The sequence below is a fragment of the Ambystoma mexicanum genome, chromosome 10, assembly GCF_040938575.1.
Source record: "Ambystoma mexicanum isolate Mex_15411 chromosome 10, UKY_AmexF1_1, whole genome shotgun sequence".
Classification (NCBI taxonomy): Eukaryota; Metazoa; Chordata; class Amphibia; order Caudata; family Ambystomatidae; genus Ambystoma; species Ambystoma mexicanum.
In genome coordinates, this window is record NC_090932.1 from 408,243,008 (window position 1) to 408,261,203 (window position 18,196).

The 18,196-nt window shown below is 39.2% G+C and overlaps 1 long non-coding RNA gene across 1 annotated transcript; it reads left to right on the plus strand.

The window, feature by feature from the left end:
- The first annotated feature begins 7,950 nt into the window (after positions 1–7,950).
- LOC138493182 (uncharacterized) lies at positions 7,951–8,960 on the plus strand. Its single transcript, XR_011276297.1, has 2 exons — positions 7,951–8,063; positions 8,589–8,960. It is a non-coding gene; the product is annotated as an uncharacterized lncRNA (long non-coding RNA).
- Positions 8,961–18,196: the final 9,236 nt, after the last annotated feature.

The window sequence follows — 18,196 nt, forward strand, 5'->3', positions numbered from 1 at the left end:
GAATTTCTCCACAGCCCAATGACATGCTAGGGCCTCTTTCTCCAATACAGAATTATTTATTTCAGCATGTATGAACGCCATGGAGGCATGCGCTACAATTTCTTCACTGCCATCCCCATTTAACTTGGATAAAGCTGTTCCTACACCAATTTCACTACATCAATCTCTTCCTTTATTCTGAAAAACACCCCTTTGCATAAATCATTCCATAGAAACTCCTTTTCACTCCTTTTTTTAAGTAATGTTCTCATCTTTGTCACTTTATCAGCAAAGTTCTGAACACATTTTTAATAAAACTCGTTGATCCCTAAAAAAAGATGAATTTATTTATTGAAGATTTGTATGATGTCTATACAGCAAGCATGTGTTTCCAGGCGCATTGCAGCTCTCCTTTGGATTTTGGTACTTCTGCCTTTTTTATCGCATCCACCATTTTGCATTTTGGTCTCACTGCAGATGCTGATACTTCTTGTCCCAGATAATTCACTTTTTCATTCCTGAACACGCCCTTCTCCTCTCTCAATGTCACATCCCTCTTCTCCAAAATGCCTAGAACCAGCTCTATCATCACTATGTGCTCCTTTTCAGATTCTCTGCATATTAACACGTTATCGAGAAAACAGAATACTCCGTTCATGCCTTTGAACAATGTGTCCATAACTTTTTGGAAGACTGATGATGCTGTAAGATCCCATCATGAGTTATAAAAGCAGTACATTTCCTGCATTCCACTTCCAGCGCTATTCAATGATATGCTGAGTCCATATCCAATTTTGAAAACATTCTCCTACTTTCAGTCATGGCAAGCATCTCGGTCATGTTTGGTAGAGAGGGCTTTTCTAGCACTACACACTTATTTAACTCTGGAAGACCAACACATAAGTGCAATTCCCCTGATGGCTTCTTCACTACTACCAAAGGAGAAATCCATTGTACACTTCCAGGTCTTTCAATCACTCCCATCGTGCACAGTTTTTCCAGCTCCTCCTTCACGCCTTCTCTCAATACCAGAGGGATAGATTGCAATTCAGCAGCCACAGGCACACTGAATTTCTTAAAAAATAACCTGCTGTTTCATACCTCTGACTTTCCCCAAACCCTTGGTGAAAACCTTAACAAGATTTTCACATACTGTTCCACCCACATGCAAAACTTGTTTGATCGTATTGGGATCCAATATTATCCACAAACATTTTGGTCACACCACCCCATCAGTGTTGCATCCTTCTTTTTCACATATGACTTCCCTTGGGAATTAATTCCTTTACATTCAAATCGGGCTTCATAATACTGTATCGATTAAATTTTATTCAGGTCATATTCACCTGGATTTATATCTAGCTCCAATACATTTCTCAAATCAACACTCCCATCCCGTTCTTAAACTTCCTTTGACATAAAATAAATATTTGCCCCTGAATCTGCAATCATAGACACAACCTTCCTATTCACATGTATCAGTCCATTCAGACTTTCATACTCTTCTCCATCCACTCCTTGTCCAACATTTACAGTAATCAGTTCAACATGACAGTCTTCATCTTCCACAGATCAACACTGTCCATCCGCTGTCACATAGAGTACTTTCTTCAGGTCGGATTAAACATTGTTTCCACAGTTGGCAAAATGTCCACGTTTCTTGCATTTGGAACACACCACTTTCCATCCCGGACACACCAGAGACACATCAAAGTGTGACCCACTGGCACACCAAACGCATATTCGGTCCTCACTCCTTTGTACTCTCCTGTGTGACCCTTTGTTTTCACTACTCCCTTTAATCAACACATGTTCCTTTTGTTTATTCTTTTGTTTCTTATCTGAATTTTTCAAAACCTCCCCCCTTCCCCTCCCTGCTCCAGCTCCACACTGTCAATTGCCTTTCCGTAGGAACATGGAATGTAGTTCCTTAATATACATTCAACCCCGCAAGATTCCACCTTCAGAGTCTCTTCACAACAGTGTCCAAACCCCTAGTGTGAGGCAGACATCTGTTGTATCAGTATCCCTTTGACAGCAAGGTTCCCTGGAAATCTCCTGGTAAGAGTTATTTTGCCGAGGGTAGCTACCGTCCTCCCAGGCGATCAAAAGAGGGCAGCATCCTGGCTGTTGTCTCACTGGGAGCAGGCTCCAATTAATACCCATTTCCCACACAACGCTGTTTTGGGCTCACAGGGTTGACTCTTTACTGCTATCAAATTGGTGTGGATTTAATGATTGAGTGTTATAATGAGTCGCTATATGATAACCAAGTATAGCGTATCCTTAGAGTTTATCCTGCCACCAGACAGTCAAGGGCAACAGTTATTATATTTTTGGATCAGAGCTACTGAATTCACATTCAGGCTTTGTCTACACATTCATTTAATGCATATTGTATTACCTTTAAACTTTCCCCATGCCACTGCAGGGCAGGTGCTTCAATTGTAAGTAGACTGGTGCAAGTTCGGCATACATATGCTCTATGGTTTTGGCATAGATCTTTATGAAAGGGGGTATGACAAATAGACTCACCTCTCATGGACAGAATTACCCTCATCATTTTATTATTTTTAAAAAATCCCAAAAAGATTGGATTATTTCATCCTCCCCAGATTGCAATCCATCACATCCTGTACTGCAATTACTTCCTTGCATTAACGCTGGCAGCATGGGGGATCCTCAATGAGTTTTATAGATTTCTGAAATGTGTATGAAACAATTAATTTCAATGTGTCCTTGGAGTCTAGTGGCACATCTCTTGTGAGTCATAGTTATGTTAATGCACAGTTATGTGTCTTATGTTATTTTAGAAATATTTTCTACTATGCCAAATCACTACTGTAGTGGTATCAATGTGTTGAAGCTTTTCAATGCTAGTCTGGAAGTTCTTTGACGCATTTTAAGTGTATTCTTGGTTGAACTAAAAGAGATTTTAAAATTAGCATGTGTTATGTGTAATATAGTCTGTTTGTGCGTAGCTTTCACTTTGGACATTTAACTAGATGTTCGCTGTCATATTGGATGTACATTAAAAAAAGAACCTCTGAGAGCAGTGTCTTATTTTGCAGGCAGGAGAGTTGAAGTAATAGTAGGCATATTTTCGAGAAGCACTGGCTCTGCTTACTGTTAAGCTGTTTGCATAATGTTGGTGACGGGATTGTCTTGTCTTTCCAACTGAGGGGAACATAATTGTCCAGTCAAGTGGGTTGCTGTACTTTTTTGTACTTGTAGTGTTTAATCATTTTCTGTGTCTTTCTTGCTAATTCTGCATTAGGGGATTTTGTAGAGAAATGTTTTATGTTCATTCCTTGCCTGCATCTGAATTCAGAATGCTTGAACAACAACCTTTACTAGCAGTTATTGACTGCATTCTGAGCTTCACAACATGCTCAGAAGAGTACAATAATGACTTCAATCTGCTATGAAAAGATATTATTGGCCAATTAAATAGAACCTCTAGTATGGACCTTTAGAATGATAAATGTCCCAGGTGGCCCTGATAAGTTTTAAAGCTGCATCCTGCCATCCAAGTATGGGCAGGAACAGCAATACAGATTTATGCCACATGGGGAAGGTAAGATATCTGGCAGAATCTCGTGTAGGGCTGAACGGAACTTCCAGGTAGCAATAAGAGAACTGACTGGCAAAACCTGAGACCACTCAACACCTTCATCTGATACACTCTGGATGACACACTAACATGAATTGATTAATATGAAAGTGGTAGTATGAGATATGAGGTGGCATTCTACGGCATTCTGCAGTTCATAGGTTTTATTTATTTTTTATTTGAATTATTCTATAGGGTCCCACATGGCCGCAGGCCAGAGGGTGCACACATATACAGACACAAACACAAATACAGAAGACAGGACGGGCTCAGATAGGTAGCAGAAAGACCAGGGTGCATAGGGGGAGACATCATTTAACCCAGCGCTTAATTAGGCAAACGGTTAAAAAGTAGAGTCTCCAGCCCTTTTTTCAGAGCAGTGGTCGTATTAATGGTTCTAAGAGTAATCATGTGTACATTCCATGTGGTAGGGATTGGTACATCAAGGCTACAGCCACCTGCGTTTTCCAATCTGAACCGGGGCTGTACGAGTCTCAGTTGGTTCTTAGATCTGAGGGTCACAAAGGGGCATAGCGTTGGAGGCAAGCAGAAAGATATTTGGGCGCTGTGTTTAGAATACATTTTGAGTCAAGGTGAGGAGCTTATGATTCACTCTGTGCTTAACAGGGAGCCAAAATCTAGCAGCTGTAACATGAGCACATTTAGAGAGACCAGTAATAGCACAAACCGCACCATTCTGGGTAACCTAGACAGAGGAAAGAGTGATCTGAGAGCAACCACTCAGGAGACTATTACAATAATCTAGGCGAGAGTTTACGAGAGCCGTGCCAAGAATGGCAACATTTTCTCCAATAAGAATGCATATAATATTCTCTGAAGCAAAACCTATGATAATTTATATTGAACATGCAGGTTGTTGATACTTTGCTGGGTTGGGATGCAGAGAAGACATGCTATTGTCATGTCACTTTAACTGTACATTAGGGGTTTGAACACTTGTCTCGGAAGAGAGAGCAGCCTGGGAGCTGTGTTTGAGGGTCACCTTCAATGCCTTTTCAAAAGGCCTAAAATTGACAACATTTAAAATAATGTTTGATTAACAAGTGTAATTTAAACATACTAATAACTGTACTGTACCATTTAAATATTTTTGGAAGCACTTTGCTTCACTTTTTTGGAGCCAGAGGGATTTGTCTGTGCACTGTGTGCTTCAAATGGTTCACCCCACGATCAACTACATCTTTCATTGTGGGTCCCAATCCCTTGACAACCAACTAACCAATCAAAAATTATATGGTTTTTGTGTCTTCAACAAAAGCATACTTTTCAAACACTACACCTAAAATTAAAAAAAATTAAAAAAACATTTATTTGAAATATTTGTGCTTAATGTTTACATTTCTTTCATATGAAGTCTTTAGGATTATATGACCCTTAATGTAGTTGTTAGAGATGAGAAGAATTCAAGTCTTTGTGTAACATTGTTGAACTGAGGTTTGAATGCTCGATTTGGCACAGGGATCAGCCTGTTTCCCTTTTTCCCGTGTTGCCCCCAATGCTGTTGGATTGCTGACTCGGTGCCATGCCAATATGGAATAATGGGATGACCTGCTGAAGAGTGCGCAGAACTGATTATGAGCCCGAGCAGGGTAGTCACATTTTTTTAGATGGGGGATTTCTCTCTGTCCTGGGTGTAAAGGTCTTTAGGGCCTGCTTAAGGCAATAATCATTGATGGCTGTACTCGACAAGGTACTCAATGAAACAATGTTGGCTGGCCTGTTAACCCCGTTTCCTATTGATGTTACCACTTTCTCGTTGTGAGCAACTTCACCTACTGCACCTGCCACATTTTTGGGACTGAAAAATGCCTAATCTCATTGTCCTGAAAGTGTGGAAAGCTCAAGGATCTGTTTGCTGCCGCATATACCACAACAGAAATACAGCAATGCATCGTAACATTCAACATTTCTCTCACATGGTCTGTCATCTACTACCACAACATGGGGAAAGCCCATTCACAGAAGATGAGAATTTGCCATCTGCATATGTAAGTGCTGTGGGTGCTTTGGGATGGTGTGCACTATGATGCAGAAGATGAAGTGATGGACTGTAATGTGCACTGTGTATGGCAAGTCCAATATCGTTGTTTTTTTGCTGGGCTCGGAACACTACAGTAACATTTCCTTTCCTCTGCTGTACTTTAAGTTCCATGTGTGAGATGATTGACTGTCTGAGGCCCTTTCTTCACAAAATTAAAGTTTTACTTCAAAACCAGTTCATAAAAAAGTTCAACAGAATATTTGAAAATCACAGAAAATACATTGCAAGGAAAAACTCTGTATAACTCATCCAATAGGTTCCGAAAAGAGTGCATATTAATTAATGCAAACAATGAAATACTCAATAGCTGTATGACCCGCCCTCTTAGCGCCAGGACACTGTTAGGTCACATCCGCGCTTAATATATTTCCTAACATAACATTAACACTCACACTGTGATTTAGATCTTGCCTCATTTCAGTTAGCATACAACTTTACAAAGATGTACTACCTAAAATGTCAAACATCTTGTTTTCAGTGTCTTATTTTAAATAGATGAGCCCTCTTCAAAACATTTGAATCTAACAAGCCCATACATTGTGAGCTTGAAGACTTAAACAAAAACATTGGATCTCTAATGAAAAGCACCCGCTGCTCTCAAAGAAGAGGTAGAATGCAAAATCACCTTAGCCTTCTATACAGAGGCCAAATGAATTACAATGTCTCATATCTTCTTCCACTTCTATACAAAGGGGGCAACTGGGACTTGTTCCTTTGATCCAATGTGCAAATGTTTTGACCAAAGGTAATATCCCAAGCCAACCTTCATGAAAAGTGCTTTGGGAAAATGGGGTTCGACATTGTCCAGGTATCACTCAAACCCTAACACAGACTAGAGTGCCTACTGATGAAGAAACATTCAGTAAAGAACCCGTCTGCATGGGCACTTAATAAGGTGCGGTTAGCAATATCATTTATCTCGGCAGGGTTGTCCCACAATTGATTCATTCAAAGTTTTCCAAACATTGTTTTCATGTATTTTAGCTAAAGCAGAGTAACAGCTCCTGATGAATCAAATACTGTGCCAAGTGTCTACCTACCTACAGTCAGCTCAGGTTGTTGCCAGCCTCAACAACATTTAAGGGAGTGTCATGCTTAACAAACTAGGCAGTTCCTTATAAAGCCTAGATCAAATCTAACGGGATAGTCAAAGTGCATGTTGGAAGAAGAGGAGCTTTTTAATACTATATTCCCTTTCTTTATATTCTTAACTGCTGGTGTCAATTGTTCTCCAGATCATGGCACCACACACTGTAGCAAAGGGGGGTTGGGTCTTCAATACTTTAATGGCTGACAAAATTGCTGCACTTCCAAAGTATATTGCAAAACTTGCAACTTCATCTCCTCATCTGGCCAGTGGTATGGTGCTTGTTCTCATCTGTGCATGCCACTAAATACGGGATTCGTGTTACGAACTGCTTCATCTACAATGCTCAGAAAGTTATGGGTTGGAAATGACAGACTGCAACATAAGTCAGACCTTAAAATGATCCGAACCTGATGTGAGGGGAAACTTAACATTGACACTTAACATTGCCCATCTCATGTGATTTTATGGAGTGTTTATCTACAGGAGAATATATAGGTGTGTCAGAAAACTGACACTAGAGAATTGCTTACCCCTCACTACTCTAACCTCAAAGATAGGTTGGAAACTTATTGTCACACATATATATATTTACAAGACAGCATTAATCTGTAGAGACAGCAGTTATATCAAGAACCATATGCATGAACATAAATAAACATAATTTTAATAGGGGATGTCAAACATATTAAGAAGGCACACAAAATTAAGGTACAGTGCTCAGTGTCAGGAAAAATAAGGCAGGGTTATACGTAACAGAAAACCAACAAGGAAAACAGACATAAAGGATGAATAAACTTAATATACTTTCTAATCCTAATACACAAGTTGTACAAAATGACTAAAATTTAGACATTTCATGAGATAAAAAATGTCGACATGTTTCGGCCAATAATCAGATGGGACAGTTTCTCAAGTGTCCATACAAGGGATAAATGTAGTGGCCATCATCAGGACAGGACATTTCTTCAAGATGAGCCTTATGGACAATTTACTATTGGACAACATGCCCTCGACTACACGGATTCTATTGCTACTGGGGTCCTAGTGTTGGTATTAATTTCCCGATCGCCTCTTCACATTAAAAATTACAATTGACGTTTTCCTTGTGAACAGGTATATAAAAATAGCGTTTGTTAAAAAGTTTGTTCATGTCTAACAAGACCATAAGATTAAATACTTGCTTCTTATACTTTACTTAGGATACGTTGTGAATTCAATACCACAAATGCCGTTTCTAAGCTCCACTTTGGATGTGTTAAATGATGCCTAGCGGGATTTTCCTCCGGTTATGTGCATGATTCACTCGACGATATCCGGATGTAAGTCTTTCTTCGCATGAACACTATTTTTTGTGTCCCGAGGTTTGATGGAACACTGTCCTTTGGGATTAACAACCTGATAAATGACATATTAATAGCAAAAGAACTAATTCAAAATGACTGGCCATTTCCTACCTATTGATGTAGGTGACGCTATGAATTAACTAGATGACTAATAATTAGGCATTATGGGTGACATTTTTGTCCCTTAAATGGATCATCAAGGTTCATTTTTTCACTGTGCTGATCACACTCGACCCAGGAGCTATTGGTAAGGGGTGGATTTTTTCTTAGATGTCACACAAGGGTATGTTAACTGTGGTCCGTGGTAAACACGGTAGATATACTATCTTGGAGATAGAATACAGTTTGATAGTTTACCTACATAGTTTTTGTGAATAAAATAGACAGCCAATATGAGTTTTGTGTATACATTAGAACCTATGCATGGAAGAACATTTTAGTCTTATTTTTGAAGTCAATGCTTGATGTCTTATAATTAATTGCATATATATGTTTTTTTAGATCTCTGATGCCAATAGTAAATTGTCCATAAGGCTCATCTTGAAGAAATGTCCTGTCCTGATGATGGCCACTACATTTATCCCTTGTATGGACACTTGAGAAACTGTCCCATCTGATTATTGGCCGAAACATGTCGACATTTTTTATCTCATGAAATGTCTAAATTTTAGTCATTTTGTACAACTTGTGTATTAGGATTAGAAAGTATATTAAGTTTATTCATCCTTTATGTCTGTTTTCCTTGTTGGTTTTCTGTTACGTATAACCCTGCCTTATTTTTCCTGACACTGAGCACTGTACCTTAATTTTGTGTGCCTTCTTAATATGTTTGACATCCCCTATTAAAATTATGTTTATTTATGTTCATGCATATGGTTCTTGATATAACTGCTGTCTCTACAGATTAATGCTGTCTTGTAAATATATATGTGTGACAATAAGTTTCCAACCTATCTTTGAGGTTAGAGTAGTGAGGGGTAAGCAATTCTCTAGTGTCAGTTTTCTGACACACCTATATATTCCCTTGTTATTTATCCCTATTTTGAGAATTGCTCCCCCGTTAACAAAAAACATTGGGATTGGGCCTATTTTTCTATCACATGTTTTGGACAGCCCTTGGCTGGAAGGCCTCATTGACAGGTCATTTATCCATTCTCGAGTCAGACACGCACGTCTTGTAGTGCCTTAGATCAAGATGGATAGTGTCAATATTTTGACATTCTCGGAAGAATACTATCAGAGACTTCTGACTTTACCTACCATAGTAGCTACAGATACAACAAATGAGACTCCAGTCGCAAATAAAGACGATTTGGATCTATTGGTACAAAAAAAGAAAAAATTGACATCCCCTATTAAAATTATGTTTATTTATGTTCATGCATATGGTTCTTGATATAACTGCTGTCTCTACAGATTAATGCTGTCTTGTAAATATATATATGTGTGACAATAAGTTTCCAACCTATCTTTGAGGTTAGAGTAGTGAGGGGTAAGCAATTCTCTAGTGTCAGTTTTCTGACACACCTATATATTCCCTTGTTATTTATCCCTATTTTGAGAATTGCTCCCCCGTTAACAAAAAACATTGGGATTGGGCCTATTTTTCTATCACATGTTTTGGACAGCCCTTGGCTGGAAGGCCTCATTGACAGGTCATTTATCCATTCTCGAGTCAGACACGCACGTCTTGTAGTGCCTTAGATCAAGATGGATAGTGTCAATATTTTGACATTCTCGGAAGAATACTATCAGAGACTTCTGACTTTACCTACCATAGTAGCTACAGATACAACAAATGAGACTCCAGTCGCAAATAAAGACGATTTGGATCTATTGGTACAAAAAAAGAAAAAATTGATTCGCACAGAATCTCATGGACAGATGATGCTTGCCTATTTAAAAGCAGGTATAATACCTGAAGGGTTGCAAGTAAAAAATATTCCAAGAGTGTTTTTAGACAATCCTAAATTTAAGGGACAATTTAGCGCTGTGGGCAATAAATGCTCACGTGATTATTTGATTTTGATCATCGATACTTCGGTAGAAGAGACGACCAAACAAAAACTGGAAATTGAAACTCTTGAAAACAAGATGATAGGTGATAATCTTATAAAAGATATCAAAGAAAAACTGACAAAAATTGAAGAAGAAATAGTAAAATTTAAAAAATTTACTTTAGATAAGAAAATCTGGAAATACAAAAAAGACAATGAAAACTATAAGGAAATCACTACCTATCCTTATCTTGCTCCCTCCTTTTACGATGATCAAAATAAACAATCACAGAGCAGAAACAAAAACACAGGTCGCCCGAGGAACAAATATGTGAGTTTCTCTAATACATCTAACACCACGTCAAGTAGTGATTCTGACAACCCTTCTACCTCTAGCGGTTCCAACATCAACAACCCAGCCCTTCCTTTTTTTCGAGGGCGAGGGAACAAATCACGCCCATGGCATCAAGGGCCTCCACGGATGCAAACTCGCAACTGGAGGGGCCCTCCTCAGAACTGGTGATTCCCATTTATAATCTGTCAAATCATGTTCTCACTGATGCCGAAACATCAGTCCTTAAAAATGGACTGAGTTTTGTCCCAACTACTAAAGCAAAGGACTTTGACACTCAGGTTGAATTGTATAAATTCTTCCGTCTAATTCGCCTAAAATATTTTTTTAAAGATGGCCAGCCTTCTACCAAAACATCTAGTACTACTGGCCTCAAATTACCGTCGCACTTCACTCCATCTAATGCTATGGTTAGTCCGGCTATTCTAGCCTTTGAAAATAAGATCCTAGAAAAAACTAAACATCTTTTGAAAGACAAAAATCAACATAAAGACAATCTCAGTAAGAGCGAACGCATCGCTCTAACTGCTCTACAAAATAACTCGGCGTTCTTAATAAAACCCGCGGACAAAGGCGGAGGTATTGTTCTGTGGGATACTACATTGTACTCCACAGAGGTTATGCTTCAATTGAATAATCCAGTATTTTACCGTAAATTGAATCATGACCCTACGGGGTCCATTCGGGAAGAAATCAAAAGCCTGATGGACCATGCCTTGCAAGAGGAATGGATCGATCAGGATGAACATCAATTTCTCATTAAAACATCACCTACCATTCCTGCTTTTTACCTCCTCCCGAAGGTTCATAAAAACGAGCGAACTCCACCGGGCAGACCGATTGTATCAGCTATCAATTCCATCCTTGAGCCACTTTCCATCTACGCCGACTATTTTCTTAGACCTTTTGTGTTAAAAATGAACTCTTATGTAAAAGATACCACTAGCATGATTAATCTAATATCTGAACTTCATCTTAACATCACAGATCTTTTAGTTACTTTAGACGTAACTTCTCTCTATACAAGCATCCCACAGGGTGAATGTTTAATGATTATGGAGACTTTTTTGAACAAACGGACGGACACACTGTCTAAAGTACCTACATCATTCATTATGGAGTGCATTAAAATTGCCCTCACTGAAAACTTTTTTCTTTATGAAGGGACCTTCTATAAACAAATTCATGGGACAAGCATGGGGGCGACTTTTGCGCCAGATCTGGCCAATTTATTTATGGACCATTTTGAAAGCACCTCTATATATAATCCATCTAATCCTTTCAAAGACAACATCTTAAAATGGTTTCGCTATATAGATGATGTGTTTATGATTTGGCAGGGGGATCTCCCCCGCCTATATTCCTTTTTAGAATGGCTAAATAATCATAATCCACACATTAAATTCACCATGACTTTTGATACAACCACCATCCCGTTTTTGGATCTCTCCATTTTTAAAACTGAAGAAGGCACTTTGAACACCAGACTTTTTCGTAAACCTACGGATAAAAACACACTCCTCAGATACAACAGTTTCCATCCCCTTAGTCTACGAGAAAATTTACCCATCGGGCAATTCTTAAGACTAAGAAGAAATTGTACTGATCTCGGTGACTTTATCCGAGAAAGTAAAGATCTAAAGCAACGGTTATTTACTAGGGGCTACCCCAAAAAATGCATCAATCGAGCATATAAAAGAGCTAAATATGCCAATAGAACTAGATGCCTTCATCATGAGCCCATGGTTACAGAAGATAGAATAACGTGTGTGAGCACGTTCAGCCCCATCAGCAATACCTTACGCAAAGTTATCAAACAACAGTGGCATATTTTGACTACGGAAGAATTCTGCCCTGCCCAACCTAGGTTTGCTTTCAAACGGCAAAAAAATCTAAAAGACCGCTTGGTTCATACCTATCCAGTTATATGTCCACATATATCACAAACTACCCTGTGGAACCTTCCACCGGTAGTAGGACATTTTAAATGTGGCCATTGTTCAGTTTGTGCTTTAACATCTAACTGTAAGTCGATTGAACTTAATGGCAGAATATGGAATTTAAAACACTTTTCCAATTGTGCCTCAGATTGGCTTATCTATGGCATTAAATGTCCGTGCAATTTATTGTACATAGGAAAAACCAGCCGCGCTGTACGGCTTAGAATTTGTGAACACAGGTCGTGTTTGAAGAATAAAATCGAGAAAAAACCCCTGGTGTCTCACTATATTGCGGCAAAACATAATTACACTGATTTTAAATGGTTTGTCATTCAAAAAATCTTACCCTCCCCTAGAGGAGGTAATAGAGATTTAGCCCTGAGCCTAGCTGAACAAAGGTTGATATATAATCTGAATACGGTCAGCCAGGGTTTAAATTCTTCTGTGGAATGGAACAGTTTAATCACATGATTTAGATCATTTATGAGGGTACTAGATATCCATATTTCCGTTTGTTTTACTCTTTGTCTCCTTTGGACCTCTGATTGGCCATATGGTGGCTGTTTCCCGTTGTGGATGCGCTACCTGGGGGCACCTCTGGTGGACCTTTGCCCACGGGTCATTTCGGGCCGCTTTTGACCTTTTGGTGTAGCGCCCTTTGATTTCTGGGGGTTTTCCCCTGTATGTTTTGCCTCCATTGCCATCAAGCAGTGACGTGTGGCTTAAGTCCATGCCTGCTACGAGACAATTACAACACTGTATCTTTAAATCAATGAGCCCCCGCCTGCCGTTACGTCAACGCTGAGACCTATTTAATCCCGTCCTTCGCACGTCTGTTGGTCATTAGTCTTTACAACACGGCTGCGGCGAGAGGATCGTTCGTCTCGGAACCAAGGAGTGCAAGGTAAGCATTCGTATTCCACACACCTCAGAGTAACAAGCTCGCTCTCGCTAATAGCGTGTTTTTTGACCAGTTCTTTGTGCTCTGTATTTCTACAGATTGCCTGCACACGAACTGGACAACATGCCCTCGACTACACGGATTCTATTGCTACTGGGGTCCTAGTGTTGGTATTAATTTCCCGATCGCTTCTTCACATTAAAAATTACAATTGACGTTTTCCTTGTGAACAGGTATATAAAAATAGCGTTTGTTAAAAAGTTTGTTCATGTATAACAAGACCATAAGATTAAATACTTGCTTCTTATACTTTACTTAGGATACGTTGTGAATTCAATACCACAAATGCCGTTTCTAAGCTCCACTTTGGATGTGTTAAATGATGCCTAGCGGGATTTTCCTCCGGTTATGTGCATGATTCACTCAACGATATCCGGATGTAAGTCTTTCTTCGCATGAACACTATTTTTTGTGTCCCGAGGTTTGATGGAACACTGTCCTTTGGGATTAACAACCTGATAAATGACATATTAATAGCAAAAGAACTAATTCAAAATGACTGGCCATTTCCTACCTATTGATGTAGGTGACGCTATGAATTAACTAGATGACTAATAATTAGGCATTATGGGTGACATTTTTGTCCCTTAAATGGATCATCAAGGTTCATTTTTTCACTGTGCTGATCACACTCGACCCAGGAGCTATTGGTAAGGGGTGGATTTTTTCTTAGATGTCACACAAGGGTATGTTAACTGTGGTCCGTGGTAAACACGGTAGATATACTATCTTGGAGATAGAATACAGTTTGATAGTTTACCTACATAGTTTTTGTGAATAAAATAGACAGCCAATATGAGTTTTGTGTATACATTAGAACCTATGCATGGAAGAACATTTTAGTCTTATTTTTGAAGTCAATGCTTCATGTCTTATAATTAATTGCATATATATGTTTTTTTAGATCTCTGATGCCAATAGTAAATTGTCCATAAGGCTCATCTTGAAGAAATGTCCTGTCCTGATGATGGCCACTACATTTATCCCTTGTATGGACACTTGAGAAACTGTCCCATCTGATTATTGGCCGAAACATGTCGACATTTTTTATCTCATGAAATGTCTAAATTTTAGTCATTTTGTACAACTTGTGTATTAGGATTAGAAAGTATATTAAGTTTATTCATCCTTTATGTCTGTTTTCCTTGTTGGTTTTCTGTTACGTATAACCCTGCCTTATTTTTCCTGACACTGAGCACTGTACCTTAATTTTGTGTGCCTTCTTAATATGTTTGACATCCCCTATTAAAATTATGTTTATTTATGTTCATGCATATGGTTCTTGATATAACTGCTGTCTCTACAGATTAATGCTGTCTTGTAAATATATATATGTGTGACAATAAGTTTCCAACCTATCTTTGAGGTTAGAGTAGTGAGGGGTAAGCAATTCTCTAGTGTCAGTTTTCTGACACACCTATATATTCCCTTGTTATTTATCCCTATTTTGAGAATTGCTCCCCCGTTAACAAAAAACATTGGGATTGGGCCTATTTTTCTATCACGTGTTTATCTACAGGACATTATTGGTGTGATTTTTGCGAAGTTGTAGGGTCATGGTGTACTGGGATGTGGGGCTGTAATGGGGATTTAACCTAAGGGGGAAACCTTTCCTTTTATGCAATGTTTTTGAACTTGTGTCTGTACCATCGATTAATGATGTGTTGTTGTTATGCTATAGTCTTCTACCTATGATGCATGATGTGAACATAGATAAGCAGGCTTTTCACACAAAACAGTGGGGTTGGACAGGTGAGGGCTATGGAGATATTGCATTAGAATGGTCAAGAGAGGGCCCTGTCTAATAAAGTAATCAAAGCAATAGGTATGATCCATGATCAAGACCATGATCAATGTCTGAAGGGGCCAGAGGCGGTCCATCTCTAAGCATGGCCCAGGCCCGATGGTTATCTTTGGAGGGATAATGGGAACTGCCTTCTTCGAGGAGCACAATGGGCCTCATTATGAGTTTAGTGGTACGTTGGTGGTAAAACTGCCCAATTACTGCCACACTCAATTACCATTATTGCCCCTTGTTCCAGCAGCTTTACTGTGGGATTACAAGTGGTGATAGGGGATTTCAGTGGAATTGATACTGGTGGTAATTCTGCTGATTCTGCTGATTTTTTATGGTAACGTGGAGGATTTACCTGCAGCTTTTTGCTGGAGGTAAACCCTTCACTATACCACCAAAGTTGTAGTACAGTGGTGCGGTATTGCAGCAGTAATGCACCGGTAATGGAATTATCACTGCATTACTAACGTTTTTACCTGCACCGCAGTACTTGTAATGAGGCCCAAATTGTCTTTCACATGTTGGTATTTCATGTTTAAAATTTGTATTCCCAAAACACCAAACACCTCAAAGTAGTACAGGATATTCATCAGCAGCAGGACTCATGGAGAGCCATGGCCTTCACTGGGTCACCACTTCTCCTCTGCCTCACAATTGAAATGGAAGTATATCAAGGGATATTTGAAGTGGGTTCATAAATGCACCCCTCAATATTAAGATTTGCCTTCTGCATGTATGGAACAACAAACTGCTAACTCTTAAGTTGATGTATATGTTTTTAGACCAATATTTAGCAAGCTTATCTTCATATCCTTCTTCCTTGGCAATCATGGATTCATGGGTTATGCACATGGATATCATATCCATAGTTTCTTTAATGTGATTGTGTCCTTGATTCTTTCAATGGTGTATAACCTTTTGTCGTGCCACAACCAATACTATGCTTCTCCATTTATCTTCATTTTGTGGCAGAGAGTTATTAGATATACTAATACCTAACAAGGTAACTTCCGGTGTGATCCATTCCACCCCAGGGAAAAACATTCTTAATTATTTCAGACAGATCAAGCCAAAACCTATGTGCTACTGGCTATTGCCAAAACAAATGTAAAAATGTACCCTCGTGCACACACCTTCTCCAGCAAGCATAGAACATGGATTTGTTTACCTTATGAAGATTAGTGGGATGTCAATAGATTCTATGAGTGATGTTATATGCATTTAGCTGAGTGTTGGTGTCCCAAGGACTAGCATGCTATTTTACAAAGCAATCTTTCCATATTACAGAATTAGAAGAAATCCCCAACTCTCCTTCCAGTTCTCTCCACCTTCTCCAATGGGCACTCTACCTTTTCCTGAAGAGAGGCATGCGCCCAACAAATTCTGTGCTTTATGGGTCCAAGTGTCTTAACATATTTGTCTACAGTGGTATCATTATGTTCTGTGTTGCTTATTTCTACCAATTAAGTAGATACACAATGTATCAGTTGTAGATATTTCCGAAAATCAGTCGTATTTTGATTAAATTACCTCTGCAGCATCACAAAATTAACACATGTTAATTCCCTAGAACACTGATGTAACCCAAGTAATCCCTTTTCCATCCACTGCTTTCAAATCAAGAATTCAGGACTTTTGTTATCAACCTTGTGGTAAATTGTATGGAAAAAGGGTTGACAAATGTATATATATATATATATATATATATGAAATAAATGCTTTTCAAAGGAAAGGCAGCGAGTGGAATGCACTCCAGGGAGCAGCTGCAACAGGAGAACAATGTCCTTGCAGCAAATAAGTGGAAAAAACTCTTCAGCATTCCTGGCAACACGTGTTCTTTATTAATATAAGTGCATCAGGAAAGGGAAACAAGAAAAAAAACGACGCATTTCGCGGTACACAGACCGCTTGATCACGTAGGTTTACAAATATATTTGTACAAATTTATTTTACAGGGCTTGCGGTAGCGGCCCTGTAGTTATGGTTAAATTGCTCAACCTATAGGAATAGCACTTTTTGGGCGGCTTATAACTTTGTCCCCCCTGAACGAATCCTCACAAAACTTTGCAAACAAGGATTTGGCCCCATCAGAGTGATCCTGCGAAGATTGGTGAGTTTTTGTCAAGGGACGGCAAAGTTATATGTCCAAAATTGTGTGGTTTTTCCCAAAGACCCAATGAAAAAAAACATTTACTCACGTCTACAGCCCAAACTGCTAGACAGATTTTCACCATATTTGGAGCTGCAGTAGCTTCTTGGTCCTGAAAGCGTGCTTTTGTAAATTTGGTGTAAATCCATTCAGTATTTTTTTTTTAAACAGCCAAAAAGTAGGTAAAACAAAATTAGTGATAGCTGGGTCCGGTCCGCGGACTCACTTCCCTGTTCGATCCGCGGTCCAGGGGCTGACGTGGGGTCCGCGGATATAGCTGCACCCGCTGATTGGATGGTGAAAAGCGTGAGGTGGGTCACATTTTAGAAAACGTCTGCCATGTTGGATTTGCGGACAGCGGGCAGTGTCCGCGAACATCCCAGTAAAAGCATATTGAAAAACACAACATTGCACTTGTCAAACATATCAAACAGTCTCTGGGGAGGTGAAGGGTGATGAGGATAGGATGGATGTGGCCTTAAAAAGCTCAAAAACGGGTGTGTTTCTTCTCCGATGTCCACAAAAAACAATTAGACGGAGGGTCCCAACATATTGTAAAGGCTTATAAATGTGGTGCCATCTGACAAATTTACACAAAAGTTTGAAAAAAGATTTTAGATCTACGTTTTTCTAAATTTTGGTGGAAGGGGTTAAATTAGGGGGGGTTCTCAACATTTTGAGATGACTTACAACTTTGTTGCCATTTGACAAATGTAGACAAATATTTTCAGAACGATTAAAGGCCCCTAATTAACTGCCTGATTCATGGAATTATTTGCGCAGAAAACGCAGATTTGTGCACCTTTCTGCCCGAAAATCCCCATACTTTAAACAGGGATTTTCGGGCAGGAAGGCCCGCAAATCTGCGTTTTCAGCGCAAATAATTCCGTCAATCAGGCAGTGAATGTTTGTGCA